This window comes from Phaethon aethereus (genome assembly GCF_964289735.1).
Source record: "Phaethon aethereus genome assembly, chromosome: 5".
Lineage (NCBI taxonomy): Eukaryota > Metazoa > Chordata > Aves > Phaethontiformes > Phaethontidae > Phaethon > Phaethon aethereus.
In genome coordinates, this window is record NC_138579.1 from 7,369,540 (window position 1) to 7,387,536 (window position 17,997).

A 17,997-nucleotide genomic window follows, 5' to 3' on the forward strand; every position below is an offset into this window, starting at 1 on the left:
TGTGATCCTATTTGCGTGAGCCGGTAATGGACTGGAGGGCTCAGGAGAAGGCCTGTAAAGAGCACTGAGCCCCTGACAGCTTTGCTGTGTGAGCAATATGCAATCACAAAGGTCTTCCAATAATGCAGCGTCATCAGAATGTGTGCACACATGCTAAGAATGATTCATTTCTACAGACCAAAAAGGTTATCATGATCTGAGAGCTGCTGGCGTGAATACAGACAGCGTTTCTACAGTAAAAGACCTAGAGGAGAGAGTGTGGACTGTGTGCTGTGCTTACTGAAGAGAAATGGGGACAAGCAGGGATACGTACATAAATAAAGCAAAAAAGTGTTTTTTGCTTCAGGGATCCCAGTTGTAGTGCAACCCACAGCTTGCTTTCACTAGTTCCTGTACAGTCCTCAGGTGACCTGGAACAGTCTCATGCAATACAATCAGCCCTGCTCATCACCACTTAATACCAGGTGGGAAGCTAAAGGTCCAATTTCAAACCTTGGATACAAATCCTGGGCTGCTACTGACCATCACAGGTGTGATGCATACACTTTTGATAGCAAAGCTTTGGTTCGCCAGGATGAATGAGGAAAAAAAAGCAACAGGAACAACAGGACAAATACTCAGAAAGCTTGATCAATCCATTTTGCATGCTTGTACAGAAAACTTTGAACTTGGCACAACCTGGGCTATCATGTATAAGGTTAAGCCACCAGAGACTTTACAGGCTTTCTTAACATCCCTGCAGGAAGATCAGGCTGGATGAAGATTTAATCAAATGTGTGCTTAAGAGAGGTGTGAGTTTAAGTAATACTCAGCACAAAGGAACAAAAATTATTTCTGTTTTCAATGAATATACAAAAGCTCCTGGTAGTTTGTACTGTATTGTGTTGAAAACTGACTTGCACAGGGCTCATCTATTTCTGCTCATTGGTATTTAATTCTCTTGCTCTTCCCTTCAGACATTATAAGTCTCTGAATGTATGAAGTCTGAAAACATATACACACAAATTGCTTCTCCTTCCATTATAGCCCTTTGTGCTCTGGGGCTGATGTATGCTGCTGGGCTTAAGTGACTTTGAACCTCAAGGGGATTTTTGGTCTCAGATGTAACATTACCAGCAAAAAGCATAGGGCCTGGCAGTGTATATCAACTGATACAGCAACAGAAAAAATCATCTCCTCTTCCTTAAGGATGTATTCTTGAGGTTTTAGAATAAATGAATTGCAACAGGAAAAAGCAAAGCAAAAAAAGAAAAGAGGCTTCTGACATAAATAGGAAAACGAAGATAAGTAAACCAACTTCCTCCTACCTAGAAAAGACTCCAGCACTGTAGCATCTACAGTCTGGTTTTCAATTGACCACATCTGCATTGCAGACCTCCTGTTTTCCACATGTGTCTCACACCCTCTCCTCCAAACAGGCAATGCTGTGGGAGTATGTGACAGCACTGGCCAGGCCAGCATGCATCCTTCCCCAGCATGAATCAGATTTCGTTTGGACACAGGCAGGTAGAAACCCCAGGAGCCATGCTGTGGAGTAAACTAGGCACACGCCTGCCCTACAAGGCGCAGAGAGCTATCATGACTCCCAAGGTAAGGCTGGATTCCTGGTGAAAATGACGACTCCTCCTGGGCAAGCCAAACTACTCAAACTGACACTACAGAAAGGCAAATGGCCTGAGAGAAAAGCTGACCGTGGTGGTGGTTCTCCCCACAGCAAAGGCTATGCATCGTCTTTCAGTCCTCTAAGCAGCTCTTGCACTTCATCCTTCTGAGGGAGCCCCTTGGACCTTTGGTCTTCGCACCTCCTTCTTCTTCATCTCCACAAGGTCCTGGCAATGAAGCAGGGCCAGGCAGCCTCTCCAAGGTCCTTTTCATCTGCTCTTCCCACTGCTACACTGCCAAGGCCAATGCTCCAGGCTCATGTAAAAATAGGTACCGCAGCTTTCTGCAGAGCTTCAAGACCTCCCCACTTCCCCCACAGCACTCCTGGCACCCACCAGATGGGCTCCTATCTCAGCACTGCTTTGTAAGCTGGAGTAAATTTATGCATCATCCAGTGGGTCTTAAATCTAATTTTTGCTCCTGAAAGCACAAGCCTCCCAGTGTCAGGAAAGCAACCGCAAAACTGGTTAAGCCCAGGAAGGACAGAAGTTTGAATACAGGTGTAATAACAGCTTTCCTGGACAAACAGCTGTGTAGGTTGTGCTCTCCTTTGTAATGAATGGCTGCAGAGATGAGACAGGTATTCTAGTCTAAAACTGCAGCTATGACGATGATCTCCCGGAGAGGGCCATCTCTTACCACATGCTGTAAAATAAGGAGATTCGTTCAACTGGTGCCTCTAGTAAGTGCAATTTCAAAAATACCAGGGTTTAATGGTAGCGTTTTTACTGCATATTGTGTAATTTAACCTTCCTCAACTTTCAAAGCTCATAGCCGCAGGCTTTAGCAGGCAGTTTATTGCTCTGAGGTCTGCCTGGCTATAGCCGTACCACAGCAGTATATAAAGTCCCTGCCTGCCCCTTTAATTCCCACATCATGAAAGAGCTTTCAGCGTCTCTAGCCCTCCAGTTGTAATGAAATGTGATTAAAGGTGGTGCCTTCCCCGGGTAAGCCTGACTGACTGCTCTGTCCTTCATCCCCTTCACATCAACAGCCGCTCTAGGAGCAGTGAGGATTACCTCTGTTTCTCTGAAAAGGGAGTTTTACAAGGAAATCCGGTGACAGGAGCTTAAACAGCAAAAGCAAAAGTGTTGACTACGTGAGCAGGCACAGCCATGGGATGTGTGTGTATCAGGTGTCAGGAGAAAACCCACCAGGCCTCTGATGAACACAGCCTGTTTCCCTCTTCTTCCCAGCTTCAACGTCTTTGTAGAGTAGGAGAGCTGAGCAGAGTAGACAGGTGAGTAGGTGGGAGCTCTGCATATGCAAGATACATTCAGTAGTGGCCTAGTTTCAGCAGTGCTTGGTAGTTGAATTGCCATCCAAGTGCTATATCTGAAAGGTGTTGCACTCATCTCTAGCATATATGTCTATTGAAATGACTCCTGGTCCTGGAGGACACTGGACCAATAGTCTGAATCTGAATCCACGATCTTAGCTGGTGATATTATTTGCAAGTACATCCTCCATGTGGCAGCAGAATCCCTGCGTGCTATTGCAAGTATTGTTCACAAGCACCTTCAGAACAGTAATCTTTTTCTCTTTTTACAGTGCTCATCCTGGGAGCCCAGCTCAGGGTTATTAAAAGAAGCAGCATTAGAATTTGCCCTGTCAGAGATTCCCAGCTGCATGGAACAGGACTTCCTTCTTTAAGCTCTAGCAGAGCTGTTTCAGAGGCCAGTTATCACTGAGAAAAATGTTCAGACTGACACCAATGGGTCTGGTGTTATTTAATTTCACTGTTAGTGATCCAGCTGAAAAGAAAGTATCAGACAAGACAGTCTATGTGAGCTCTGAACCGATCATACAGTGACCAGGAGTTTATATGGGCAATGGTTTTGATACTGGTAAAACAGCAAAAGTAAAATAAAAATAACCACAATAAAAATATCCACAAATTTGCTTTTGGGAGCAGCTGAAGAAAGTGAGACAAAGTGAAACAGAATTGTTTCCATCATAGGATAGTTTGGTTGGTACCCAAAAGGTACAGCCAGCTGCCACAGAAGCAGAAGCAGGTTTTTTAAGGAATTCTCATTCCCTTGCATTACATCAGAAGGTATTTGCACACAGAGTGCTCTGTGTACTTACACAGCTCTGCAGCAAGTCCATTAGAGGTTAGCATTTGAGTCCTGATTTATGCTGATACAGTACATGCATTTATCAGACTCTAGAGTGTTGATTATGTACTGTTTGCACATCTCTGGAAACTCACAGATGTTAAAGATTACAGTTTGCATGCCAGAGGAAACAGAAATGGCCTGATATGTTTTCATTTAGGATTTGGCATGGCACAGCAGGTATCAGAGAATCAGCCTATGGAGAGCAGATCTGCAATCACTTCTAAAACACACAAGAGATTACACCTGTTAGTGAAACACATGAGAGGCACATCCACCATCCCTAAGACCCAGAACTGCTGCAATATGCAAATATTGACAAAACTGCAGTGAAAGGGAACACATTCTTGATAGACATAATGGTTTGTGCCCAGAGATACTTCTATGCAATTGTCACCTGGAGGTAATCAGCAATGCTTCTAATAGTTGCTATGAGGGTATCTACATGCATGCCATTGGTTCATCTAAAGCTGTGGTGCTGATAGGTAACCTGAGAGGTGAAGTTTAATGTAAGAGGTTTGAGGACAGATAAGTCTGCATATAATCAAACTGAACATTGCAATAGCTGCCTCAGTAATAGCGATAGCTGGGACTTACATTCTCCTAATGAGCAACATACTTGTCTTTTCTTCTATCTTTCATAGCACAGACTTAATTTCCTTACTTTGTATACAAATGAGAACCAAAAACGTCTTTACAGCAGCCATAAATCAAAATAAGGCTCAGAACTCCCCATTTCTAATTATTCATTTAGATATTACCTATGAGAAGTTATCTGAGCAAGAGGCCATTGCCTGTTGCCCAATCAACCCTGAGCACAGCTACCCTCTCTCAACATAGACAGCAAACAATGGATATGTCTAGTTGCCCTTTTGAGCTGGCTCTGCCTGCCTAAAGGTTGGGTGTTATAATACAAAATAGTTAGGCGATAATACTGAATATAACCCTTTGCCAGTCAGTGCCCACACACCTTGTCTACGATATGAGAACTGTAATGCTCTGCAGTGCAAAGTTAAACATAATTCTGAGGTGTTTGGGTGCCAGCGACCCACAGATGGCTGAGTCAGGCAGGAATTGCATTTTCCATTGTGAAGCCAACCTAGAGTTGTTCTGAGACCTTTAATCTATTTTTTATTAAATTCATGAAATTAAAATCCAGTTAATAGAAGTGCTGTAGAACCAGGCTCCATTTTATATTTGTAATTAGTCCCATCGACTTCAAAGAAGCTGTTTTTGTATAATATTTGCAGGGTTGGGATTTGTTTTTGCATTTAATTGATACATCATTTAGCACTTGATATCAGCTCTTCAAAGGGAACATTATTGCTTCACATTTCAAAATGCCTTTGTAGTGCATTCTGTACATCACATTATTCAAATTGGAGAGAACAACCTGCAAATTCTTACCAGCTCTACTCATCTGTGGCTTTATTTTGTGAATTAAATGTCTGCAATGAACACAAGCCTACATCCCCCAAACTCTAGCTGATGTCAGTGCTGAAAAAGCAAAACCAGGCAGGATTAATCCCCGATATAAATAACCCCTAAAATCATCATTTTTATTCTCTGCATTTTGCAGTGCAGTGGATAGATAAGTAAATAAGTCCGATTACTTGTTTTTATAACTTGTGGCATGTTCTTTTCTTAATGTAACTTAACTTTTGCAAAAATCAAAACCTGAACTGAAAACAGGGCTCTGCTGGTTTCCCATGAACAGCCCCACTGTATAATTAAAGTCATCTTCTGCAAAAAAATCCTGAAATCAGATCCAGGGCCCTCTGCTGGATTGTGAAGAAAATGTTACCTTCCTCAAAACGCTGACATGAATCACTGCCTTGGAAAGTTCATAGTATGCTTCAACATAGAACTTTTGGCCATCAACATTATGTTTATGAAAATAGAACTAAAGGTTACAACTCATTTCTGTGACAACAAAGTGGGTTTTGCCACTCACAAGCAACATTACAGAGACGGTTTCCCAGAGTAAGGCACAAAGAATCTGTCCTTATTGTGCCCAAGAAGAAAGAAAGAACTTCCCGTTGGTTGTAATTTCCTTATCTGAATTCTTACCAACTCATTACAACTGAACATGGTAGAGAAACAGGTAAGAAAACAGAAATATATAAGAGCCAGTCAAAGATGCTGAGCTTTAGCCCTTCACACAGCTTGGGGAGTTGGGGAGAAAAATCTAAGCAAGTGAAATAAGTGCAATATTTTCTGTGCTTTACACTTGGACGTCTTATCAATCCTTCCTAAGGATCACCCTGCCTTCAAGGGGTGGAAAGATAGCATGTTCCCATAATCCTGTCATCTACCCCGGGCAGCAGGAGCTTTGTGAGCTCTAGGTCATCAAAAAGCACACTGGAGACAGGGACCAGAAAAAAAGAAAAGTGAGACAGCTGGGCTCCAAGGACAGCATGAGAAAGGTTAACTCCAAATGGAAGGAGAATTGTGATGCTAATAAAAAGCATTTCAGGTCAGTGATGTCTCTGTTCAGCTGTTAGTAGAACAGGTTTCACAAGACCATTCTGGACAAAATTAACCTGGAAGGCAGGACTGATTCCATTGATTCCTTCCTCCATGTCACGTACACAACTCCTGTGATATTCCTAAAGAGGCTTCTGAAAAAGGAGAGAATCTTGGCAACTCTGACTCTCCATCCAAGGGTGAGAAATCAAAATGAGATGAACACACAACAAGTGACTACATGATTCAATACAGAGTTGAAAACTTAAAAACTGTGAAGAGGCTGCTTGAGGTTTGCCTTGTGGAAACAGGGAGGAATCATTTGTGATTCTGTTTTTTTCTGACTTCTCAGAATTTTTTTAGCATCTCCTACTTGCAGCTGTATTAAGCTACTAGCTTAATTGCCTTTGTGCTCATTAATGGTGGATACATTTTTTCCCCTGCATCTTTAAATGTTCTCTATTTTATACAAATAAGTTTTGAAAGTTTTGGTTAATATGATAACTTCTGTGAAAGTTAAATGTTTTAAAACGTTTTAAACTAGATTTGGAGGGGGAGGGGATAAAACCAGGCTCACTAGAGTTGAACCTAGGGGTAGCATGCCAGAGTTGAAATCGATAGCCCAGCTCAGGTGCATCTACACCAATGCACGTAGCATGGGCACCAAACAGGAGGAGCTGGAAGCCACTGTGCAGCGGGACAGCTATGATGTAGTTGCCATCACAGAAACATGGTGGGATGCTTCTCATGACTGGAGTGCTGCAATGGATGGCTATAAGCTCTTCCAAAGGGATAGGCAAGGAAGGAGAGGTGGTGGGGTGGCTCTGTATGTCAGGGAGTGTTTTGATTGCATAGAAATCGAAGATTGTGAAGACCAAGTAGAGTGCTTATGGGTAAGGATGAGGGGGAAGGCCAATGAGGCAGATATCCTGCTGGGAGTCTGTTACAGACCACCCAACCAGGACGAAGAGACAGATGAGACATTCTATAAGCGACTGGCAGAAGTCTCGCATTCGCTGGCCCTAGTTCTTGTGGGGGACTTCAACCTACCGTACATCTGCTGGAAGTATAACACGGCAGAGAGGAAACAGTCTAGGAGGTATTTTCAGTGGTGAAAGTATTGCCGACAGGGTTTTGTCCAGCTCTGGTATTCTCAGTATTGAAAGTTACATCAAGTGAGTTCATGAAAAAGAAATGTGAGGACTTGAAGTCTTTTTTACTTTAATTATTCATCCATCGGTCTTGGACAGAGCCCAAAATGTCAATGCTCTTAGCAATTTGATTGTATATTAAGAATAAAGGGTAACTGCTTGACATCTGTTGTGTAAGTGGGAATGGTCAAATACTAAATGCTCACAGTGCATATTTATTTAATCAAGGAATTCAAATGTCAAGGGGGTAGATTAAAAGATCTCTCTGAGGGCAATGAAATTACCTTCTACTGATATGCATAGGAATAAGTCTTAAAATGTAAAGAATCAAAACTTTATTTTTCATTAAAATCAGAAAACTTATTCAGAGAGCCTAATTTCCCAAATATGTCTTATTTCACTATCGCTTATTTTCCATTAAAACAGACATCAATGAAATTAGAATTTGTATCTTCATCCTCTGTTAAAGATCTCTTCTAGTTCACTAAAAACACCACTGTGAAGCCATTACCTGTTGGTGTAATAATGACACTCTAAAATATGCATTGTGCGTAGTGCCACAGTGACACGCCACAAAGGATCTTGTAAAAGACAAACATTTTGACCTGTTCTTCCATCCTACTGAATCTTCCACATGTTCCAGTCTCCATACCATCACTTGCATCATTGATCTGGAAAACAATGTTCCAGCAGCTCTAAACAGAAAACTCACTGATATGTTTGTCATCCAGAAGACCCTCTTGTGTGCCTGAGAAAGAGAAGAGGGGCATTTGAGGGCAGTCGAGCATTTCCAACACCGTATTTTCCCAAAGTGAAACACAGGGTTAGATGGCAGCTTAATATTAAAAAAAAGTAATCTTCAGACAGAAGTAGTAAGCTGTTTAAAGATAAAACTAAAATTTGAAGCTAATTTTGTAGTCTGCATAGGCCAATGCTTATACCTGAGGTCTGATCTTTTAGGTACTGACTTCCATGGTTAGTGCCTTAGCTACGTGAACTTTCCTGAAGCCACCTGGTCTTAGAATCTGAGGTTCTTTCATGACATTTTGAACCATGTAGCCAGAAATGTTGGTCCTGAAGCTCCTCTTGAAATGTATACCTCCCTGCAGTCTTCTCTCTAGGATGCAGACCCTGCTCATACCAACAATGTGGAAACCTGACACCACTTGCCTGCAAGCTGAGGCAAGCAGGTAGGAGTCCTCAGCCCAACTATGACTTTTGGTCACTATTTCCTCCTTTTCAGCAACTTTCAGAGAATCCATCTCCTTATGTATCATATCTTTGTCAGTGGGCTCCAGGGTTTGAACCTTCAAGGCCTTGTAACATGACTCATGATGAAGATGGACCAATTCAGATTGCCTTGTTGATTACACTGGACACTGCATGGCACATCTTGAAATTACCTGGATTACTGCTTTTTCAGTCTTAGACAACCCAAATGCTGAGTCATCCATGAGTTCCTTTGAGTAAATATTGCCTAACCACTTCACACTCAGGAAACTTCTCAAGAAAGTACTTCTTCTCCCTCTGCCCTTCAAATGTTTATGTTCTCAAATCTACGTTTATCTTATAATATAGAATTGCTTAAAATAGAAAAATATAAGGGAATACCTGGCTTGCCAGGCACAGTCCTTTTCTATTTCAGGCAACAATATCATATAAACTGTTCACTGTCATTTTAAAATAAGGTAGAGCATTCTGTCCCTCTCATTTCTACTGGAAAGCGGTTCCAAAAAATCACTCCTCTTAGGGCTAGACAAATTCTTCTAATTTCCAGACTAAATTTATTCATGGCCAGTTTACAGCCATTTGTTCTTGTGCCAACAGTGTACTTTAGTTTAAACAACTTTTCCCCCTCCCTGGTGTTTTCTTTGGTGATGTATTCATAGCTTCCCAAAAGTCACTCCCTATTTTCATTTTGATGCAGGCTTTAAACTTTGTATAACATTTTCTGGTTTTATTATTAACAGTCTTCTGAAACTAGCTGCAGAGTCATAGACATGCTTTTACTACAGTTAAATCAAAAGAGATTTCATGACACAATGCCTCTGTATATGCAGATCAAATTGACCATCCCCCTTTCCGTTTTGATATACCACTGACATTTCATTTTCCTGTTGCTGTTCACTTCACCTCTGCTTTTCTATGTACCCAGCAACCAATTTCTACCTCCCATTGAGAAAAGGAATATGGGGAGGAGGAAGGGCAGAGTGATTCCCAGATGTATCAGTTTACAAGAAGGAGGTCATTTTTTAAAACTAATTTCCAGATTCCATTTACTAGTTGCTCTTTTTTTCCCCCAACTGGTGTTTGCATCCTGTTCCAGAGCTGGATCATTTACACATTTTTTAATTGTGCCTTTAAGTGCTCTTTCAGATAATGGAACTTAATTTATGAAGAGTAGCTCTAATACAGATTTTTTTCAACCCAGCTCAACTCACTATCGTCACTGCACACTATCACAGTCATTCCAGGAGCACATCACCAGTTATTAGAATGGTACCTCTGGTCTGTTGTATGCCTCAGACAACTGCCCACACTCGCCTAACAGTGTCTTCAAAAACCTTTCCAGGGTGCATCAAGGAAAACAAACTTTATGGCTTACGTACCCAGAATCTAATTAAAAATCCTCCCCATTTTGCCAGCATTAAGACAAGACATGGGTAAGCTGTCCAAGACTCCCAGGAGTCAAAAAGCAAAGTCTGGTCAGCCAGGAGCTATGCTACTAATAGCTAATCCAATGGTTTGGCTATAAAAACTGGAGACAGATAAAGGGAAAGGAGAAAGGAAATAAAGTAAGAATTATAAAGAGCTGTAATGAGTCAAGGCAAAGGATTGCTCAGTATCCTGTCTCTGAGAGGGTCCAGTTGCAGCTGATTAGAGAAAGTGCACACAGAGAGGGAAACCGGGAGCAAAGATCACTCCCTTTCACAGGGAGTGAAAATCCTCTGCCCTCCTTCCTCAATATATCCTTGAGATTTCCTGCAAACTTTGCTGAAAGATTTCCCCAGTCAGATATTGAAACAGCATCCTTCTGTTTAACAACCTTTGATGGAGGCATATCCATAAATTTGTCTAATCACATTTTTAATTCATTTATGCTTTCAGCTTCCATGACATCCTGTAGCAACGAGTTCCACAATTTAATTATAGGCTGCTTGAAGAAATACTTCCTTTTGTTTGTTCTGAACCTGCCTGACAATTTCATGTTGTGCTTGTATAGTAAGAAATAATGGCTATTGTTCCCTGTTTACATCTTCATGCCACTTGTGTGGCATATTTGATATATTTTAATATAAATATATATTTTATAAATACTTTATATACCTCTGTGATTTAGTCATTTGCTTTCCAAGGGGAGTACTTCTATTGAGACGCTCCTCATATGGAAATTATTCCATACTGCTGGTCATGTTAAGTACTCTTCCCTGAGCATTTTCTAGCTATATTTTTAAAAAAAAATTGTGGAGGAACTTGGAAGAGGCCAAACTGCTTGTATGATGTAAGGTGTAGGTGCACTGAGGATTTGCTGCTGCAGTGTGATGTTTTGTTGTCTCCCCCTTCAATGGTTTCTAACTTTTTGTCTGCTTTTTTCATTGCTTCCAAACATGGAACTGATATTTTCATTGAATTATCCACAATGACTCTGAGAGCTTTTTTCCTGAGATGTGACAGCTAATTTAGAACTCATTGCTGCATTTCTGTATTCATGGCTGTTTCTTCTCATGTGCAGCAGCTTCCAGTTATCGCCATGGAGTTCCATCTACTGTTTCACTATCCAGTTGCTCAAATTTTATGAGGTTCCTTTTGCAATTCTTTGCAGACAGCTTTTGTTTTTACTAACCTGACTAATTCCACATCATTTGTAATCCTTGTCATATCACTGTTCTCTGTTTTCCACATCATTTAGGAGTATGATGAGCAGCACATATCCAGCACGTGTATGCCCTGAACATTAGTGGGAGGATCCATCCATTGAACACTATGTACCCTGTGCCTCCTCTTTTTAGCCATCATTTCCCACGCTCCTGCCCCTCAGCTCACTAAGCCTCCCCCCCCATTTCACTCCCTCATGCCCAGCTTGCTAAGTCTTCTCACAACACGAAATCTATGCTCCAGCACTTTTCTGTGACAGAGATAATTTTAGCCATTTGTGCCCTCTGGTTTTGGAGAACACCTTTTGCATGGAAGGATGAAGATCACCTCTAACTGATTCTGTCTACTGATACTTTGGTCCTGTGGGAGAGGCTGGAGGAGAGGGTTTGCATCTTTGCAGGCAGGTCCCAACAGCTGGAGAGGTTGCCTGGATTTGTTACAGCTGTCTTAACAGAAGTTTGGCCCATCTCCTCCTCTTTTGGTGAAACAGTAGGCAGAGGGACAACAGGATCTAACCCACATAATTGTCTTTTGAATCCCGCTGCAACCCCAGAAAACTACAGACTAAGAATGGTGTGTAAACTGATGCTAAAAGAAGCTGTTGCTTTCTGCCTGGCTTCCACCCAACTCGGACCTCTGATATCTCCTTTGGTGACTGAAAGTCTAGAGGCATTAGAAAGGGATGGAAAGTAGAACTTGGTTTTGCCAAGAGTACTGTCAGTGCCAAACCTCACTGCAGTCAGTGAGCAGTAAATGTTTTAACCATTGAACCAGAATTTAGGAGCATGGTGCACAGTTTGCTGCTTCCCCATCCACACATCACCAATTTCTGATTTGTCTCTCACACCATAATCTCATAAGTAATCCTCAAGGACATGTCATGCAGGCAGATTAATTTTGCCATAATTTTAAGTGGAACAGATCAAGAAAATGTGGACTGTGTTTGATGTTTCCTCTCACAGAATGTATCTGGGTAGGAAAATCAGCATGGCCATCCCTTCCCCTGTGGCAGAAGCAGCATTCATCTACATACTCCTATGCTCTCTGTAACTGATTTGATTGAGGCAGCCCTATATTATACTTGCAGTAATATCTGTCAAAACAGAAAGATGAGATTTCTTTGTTTTATTGGAAAGCTGAGGACTTCACTTTCATTATAAGATCTCATACTGGTGTTAGCACTCTGCCAGTGACAGTCCCCCCACCTAAATCCCCTTGAATTAAGTTTTGAGGGGTATCTGTTTCAAATACACATTCTATCAAATACAAGGCAGATTTTGGATTCCCTCCTTCCATCACATTTTATAATTCTATTTTAAAAAGCAATAAAATCTGCCTGGCAAGAGAAAATCAGTCTAACCTGATGATAGTTCAATATGCAGAGTTTGAATATCATCACCAAACTAACATCTTTCTCATTCTTTCCCCTCTATTTTGTTCAGTATTTCCCTAGAAATGTGAGCTAGTTTTGGAAGAGAAAAGCTGCTGCCTGAACCTGTCTTTATGACCTCTGCGGCAGGACAATCCTAGATCTGTCACATTGCGAGAAGCTGCTGGGGTGTTGGGTGGCCCTTTTAATGCATCCTTTGTGATTGACCAGTACCAAAACCAAGTAACAGTAACAAATTTGTTAACCTCTGTCCTCTACTTTTGTGGTCTTGAGGCTCAGCGCTTGTCTTCCAAACATGCTAAGACAATCCTTAAGGCTTTATTCACTAGATGCTACCACCATTATAGTACAGAACCATACACTTCCTCTGTGGCTTTATTCTTTGATGTCATGAGCCAGCAAACATTTTAGCATCCCATTATCTTTAAATATATAAGTATTTCTGAAGTCAGACTTGATGCAAAACTTAATACAAGTTTGGCCCTGAACTAGCATTTCAGCCTGGTTTTCCTAATTGTTCTCAAACATCTTAATTTATCACAAATTGCAGCATAAAAATTGGGAAGAAATTACTTGCCAGAATGGCTTTGAATTTTTAAAAGTACATGTTTACTCTGAATTTTTAAAAGTACCATGTCATGGTAGTAAATACAGTCCATTGGGCTGTGAACAGCAGAGTGTTAGGTCTCAATTTCTTCCAGCAGAACTATGTATCATACTTATCTTTTTCCTCCAAATTTACAGAGATGTGATACAAACAACTACTCTCACATATTTCTTATTCTCATGGCCAATTTAACCTAACTAGCTACGTTCTTTTTTATATTTTTCTCTAGATTTCTCTTTTCCTTTCATCCTTGTTTTCCACTAAATATTTTCTGTATTCTTCCTTCAACATACAAAGTATAGGCAAAGAAATTATATCTTGGCTATTTCTCTTGGCTTTTCTCCTCTTACTGTGGTTCCCCCCAGATACCTCCTGTTCCGTTCTCCCTCTGTTTTATTGTCTCACAAACATGACTGTCCTCAACCACTCTGGTATAATGGTCTTACCCATTAATTTCAACCCTCTCTGCTCCTTTTACTTTCTTTTTTTTTGTAGAATCTATTGTGTTGTGTAACTCCCCAGAGCTGTAGTGAAAGAGGGCTCTCATCATCTAGAGGGTATATATGTGCCATATAAATAAATATTCATTAATTTGAAACAGTTCTCTTCAAGCATTTGAAATACATGAACATAACCCTTGGAGAAACAGAAACTTGACCACCTTTGCCTCTGAAAGCACAGACAACACGAGCCTTATCCAGAAGGCTAATTAAATCCTGAAGTACAGAACTGGTTAATTAAAAAAAAAAAAGCTGCTAGTTAGTATGTCTTTCCTTCTTTTACCGATTTGTTGGAATTAATTTGGTCTGTGGGAAGTGCAACCAAGAAACAAGTCTCATCAGCTGTCTACATTATGTCTATTCTCTCTCTTAATCCCAGAAGGCACTTTTTCTCCTCACGTGTATGTTGCTCTGTAGATAGCAACCCAGCCTTTGCTACTGTTGCTCTATTGGCTGCTTATGAATTTAGTTTAGTAAAAGAAATAATTTGAATAACAGCTGGACCAAGACGTGGTCAAGAATATGATGCAGTACTACAATCAACATTCTGGGGAGTCACATTTCATCTTTTCTGCAAGAAACAAAGCACCTGATGCTATCAGTGTTCGTGTTTCTTCTCCCAACAGAGAAATTCTCATCTTGGTTGTACTGGCTGGAAATTCTCTGTTGAGACCCATGCCCATTATTTATCCCACTCTGGGAATTAGTGTTGACTGGCACTAGGCCATATGGCCCTTACGTGTGGTTTTTGCTTTTTCTGTGGGGTTTTTGCTTTATTTTGCTTTTGGGGAGCAGGGAGGCCAGGGGTGTGTTTGCTTCCCGTTCTTTTTCCAGCTGTATTTAAAAGAGCAAGGAGATCCAGGTCCAGGTGTGACTTTTACAAATGATTATAGAGGAGAGTAAGATGAAGGTCTGGAAATGGTGTGTACAGGAAATTTTTAACATCAGATGTCACAGAACCAATAGAACCAACATTTTCTCATCAGAGAAAGACACATTCTTCATTCCAAAAATGAAACGATAGAGTGGCCTGAGCCCTAGTATCTAGTTCCTATAGTATGCTCAGAAAGACTGGTATATTATATTGCTAACATAATTTTCCAGAAATGTGAGTGAAGCCTTTCAGCTGCACTTTTGAAACTCATAATCCCTCTCCCAGAGCAACTGAAAGCACTTATCAGGCCTCTTGATACTCAGGGGCTCCAGAGGCCTGGCACATCTATTGATGGAGTCATTCTACGTTTCAGATGGACTCAGTCACTTGGGCTTCTCAAAATTCTCCTTTGCTTTGGCAATACCAGTACCTCAACCTGCCAGAACACAGTCACTTCCATAAGAGAAACTCATACATAATCTTTTTGCCCTAGAACATTTTTATCTATGGAGATACAAGAAGAAGAATTAAAGACACATTTTTGCCGCATTTTTGAAAAGAAACACATCAATTGTGGTTCTCAGAACTGGACAGGAATTCTTCACTTTTTTTTTAGTTAAATATAACACAGAGAGCCTTAAGTCCTTCCTTGAAAAGCAGAACTGTTTTAATAGTAATACAAGTTGATAATTTCTCAGTCTTCCTTTGTCCAAAGTATAAGAACATTTAGCAGCCTTTAGGATGTTTCATTAACTTATTAATTCATAATATTAACTTAGAATATTATTTTTATATTTTTAGTAATTTTCAGTCCTGTGTTACAACTTTTTTTACAGTGGGAACATAGTGACAGCTAAATATGATTCCCTGTTAGATAATTTCAAAACGGCTTTGTGTTTTGGACGTTTTTGATACTTATGTTTTGGAGGTTTGTGATACATTAAGCTGTTCAGAACTATAAATCGGGGGTTTTCTCTATCACAATAATAAGTCAAAAGCATACTCATTCCATTTCCTGCTATCAATCTTCAGTTCAGGAATTTGAACAAGAAATGTATACCTTATGCAACATAAACTTGTACAAATACTTCAGAGAAATTATGGAAGCTCCTGACACAGTCAGATGAACCTTAGAAACTTCCAGGTTCTTGCTCTCCTACAGCAAAATCTAAAAGGTAATGTCATATCAAAGTGCCATTGAGCACACCGCTATTTTCTCTTGCACTCACTAACCTTCTCTGCTCATTGGGATTAACATTTGCCATTAGTCTTTGGTTTTGGAATTTCCATTAGCAGAGGCTTTTAGAAACAGGTTACAGAAACAATACACAGGGAAGGTTTGGAAAAAGTCCATTCTGCCTTGGAGCAAAGGGGTGAATTAGGTGACTTCTCAAGTGCTTGCTAGTCTTGTTTCTGTGATTCTGGAAAAAAAAGCTTGATAAAAAAAAAGAAATACAAGAGAAAGAGAAGCATTTTTTTATTATTTCCTTAAGCTGGTTATGTAGGATGTCCATTACATGTTTAAAACAATATTTTGATACATTAAGTCTTACAGTATCCTTGTTCTGTGAATTATGTTATCAGGTCTCTTCATCAAATAGCTCCAGGAAGATTTGCTGATATCAGATCTAGGATGCTTTCCTCATCATATCTCTCAGACTGGGATGATAGGGCTTGTCCCTTTTTCACCCATGCAGACAGACCAATTAAGGTATTATTTCATCCTGGAAAGCTGACTGTACTTGTTCCAGTCCAGCAGGTTTTCAATTTCCATTGTGCCTCAGAGACAGAGAGTTATGCTAGTCACTGTGGAAAAATGCAAGAAAAGCAAAGCAGGTGAAAATTCCTCATTGCATTCCATTGTTGCTTTCAAGTGCAATTCTTTTGCCCCAGATATTAGACAAAATGTTCCTATGCAACTTCTGTGGTGCTTTTTGAGGTTCATGTTTCCTAGAGACTTCTGGTGACTGACATTACAATGTGACTGCAAAATATCCTCAAGAATTCTCTTGAATATTTTTGTTTGCTTCTCCCTACCACTTTGTAACAAGCCGTCCTGATCTCAGTGTAACCAGGCTCTGGGAAAAGATGACTCATAAGGATGCTTCATAAGACTGCAATGATTCTTACACACCTGCTCTGGTGGTTGGGTTTAATGCCCTGTGTGTAGAATAAACCCAATAGCAGGCAAGAATATAACCATAAAACAGTTCTGGCCTTCAGCAGGCACAAAGCAGGCATCATTCTATGGGATTCAGTGGAGCTACAGGAGTACAGACTGACTGCAGATTAGAGCCAAAATTACTTCCCTTGTGACTTCATGAGCCTGTAATGACACTATGTCCCACGGAAGATTCACTTTTGTTTCAATAAGGCTTGTTCAGGCGCTTGATACACAGAGAGAAAAGAAAGACAAAAAGGATGGAGACAGAAAAAGGTGATTTTTTCAAAGTGCTGGTGCAAGCAGAGTTTGTTCTCTTATAAAAATCAGAAATATTCACCACTAAGACAAGAAGCACACTCACATTTCTATATCTGCAGATCCTCTTTAGAAAGCATAAAGAATTTTATCCCCCTCTTGGAGAAATTACTTACCATTCATAAGCACTGAAAAATATAGATTGTAAAATTTAAAAAGCTTAATGGGTTTGAATATTATTCATAGATTACAAGGAAGGATAAAGTTGAAATTAATAAAAGCAAATCTTGCAACTTATTTTTCAAGATTGTCTGTGCAAATATCAGGAAAAGTTTCACAGGTGCCATTTTCTAACATAACTCAGATCCCACTGAGATTAATGGTACAGAAGAATTCAGCATTGACACAATGCTACCGCCACTAACACTTACAACACATTACATGCATGTTACAATATTTTGTTTAATTTAAAATTTCAGTGGCTGGCTATTGTTGCGCTTTTCCCTGCCAGACTCAAAAGCCCTCTGCCATCAGTTGTAATTTTCCATAGCTATATATATACACTACTCTTCAGTGCAGTCTCAACCTTCCTTTCATCAGTGAGGGTCTGTTAGTAGTGTATCATCAGGTTTGATTTCCAGTCCATGGCTAAGTCTGTGGCCTCCTTTTCTAGAGTGAAGGCACCTTAAACGAACACACCATTACAGGAGCTGTTTTATCAGTGCTGCATACAAAAGAAAAATCCCTTCTCTGTTTTATTCACTGTGTTCATCCACTTGATAAACCCATAGATCACGTTGCTTAATTTAACCAGGCACTACAGCAGGAGCTCAGGCTGAAGTAGTTTGTTATGATGTCCCTATCTCCCTTTCCTGAGTCAGAGCACTTCAGGGTGGGGTTTCTCATCGTTTAGCTGTAGCCTACGTAGCCGCAAT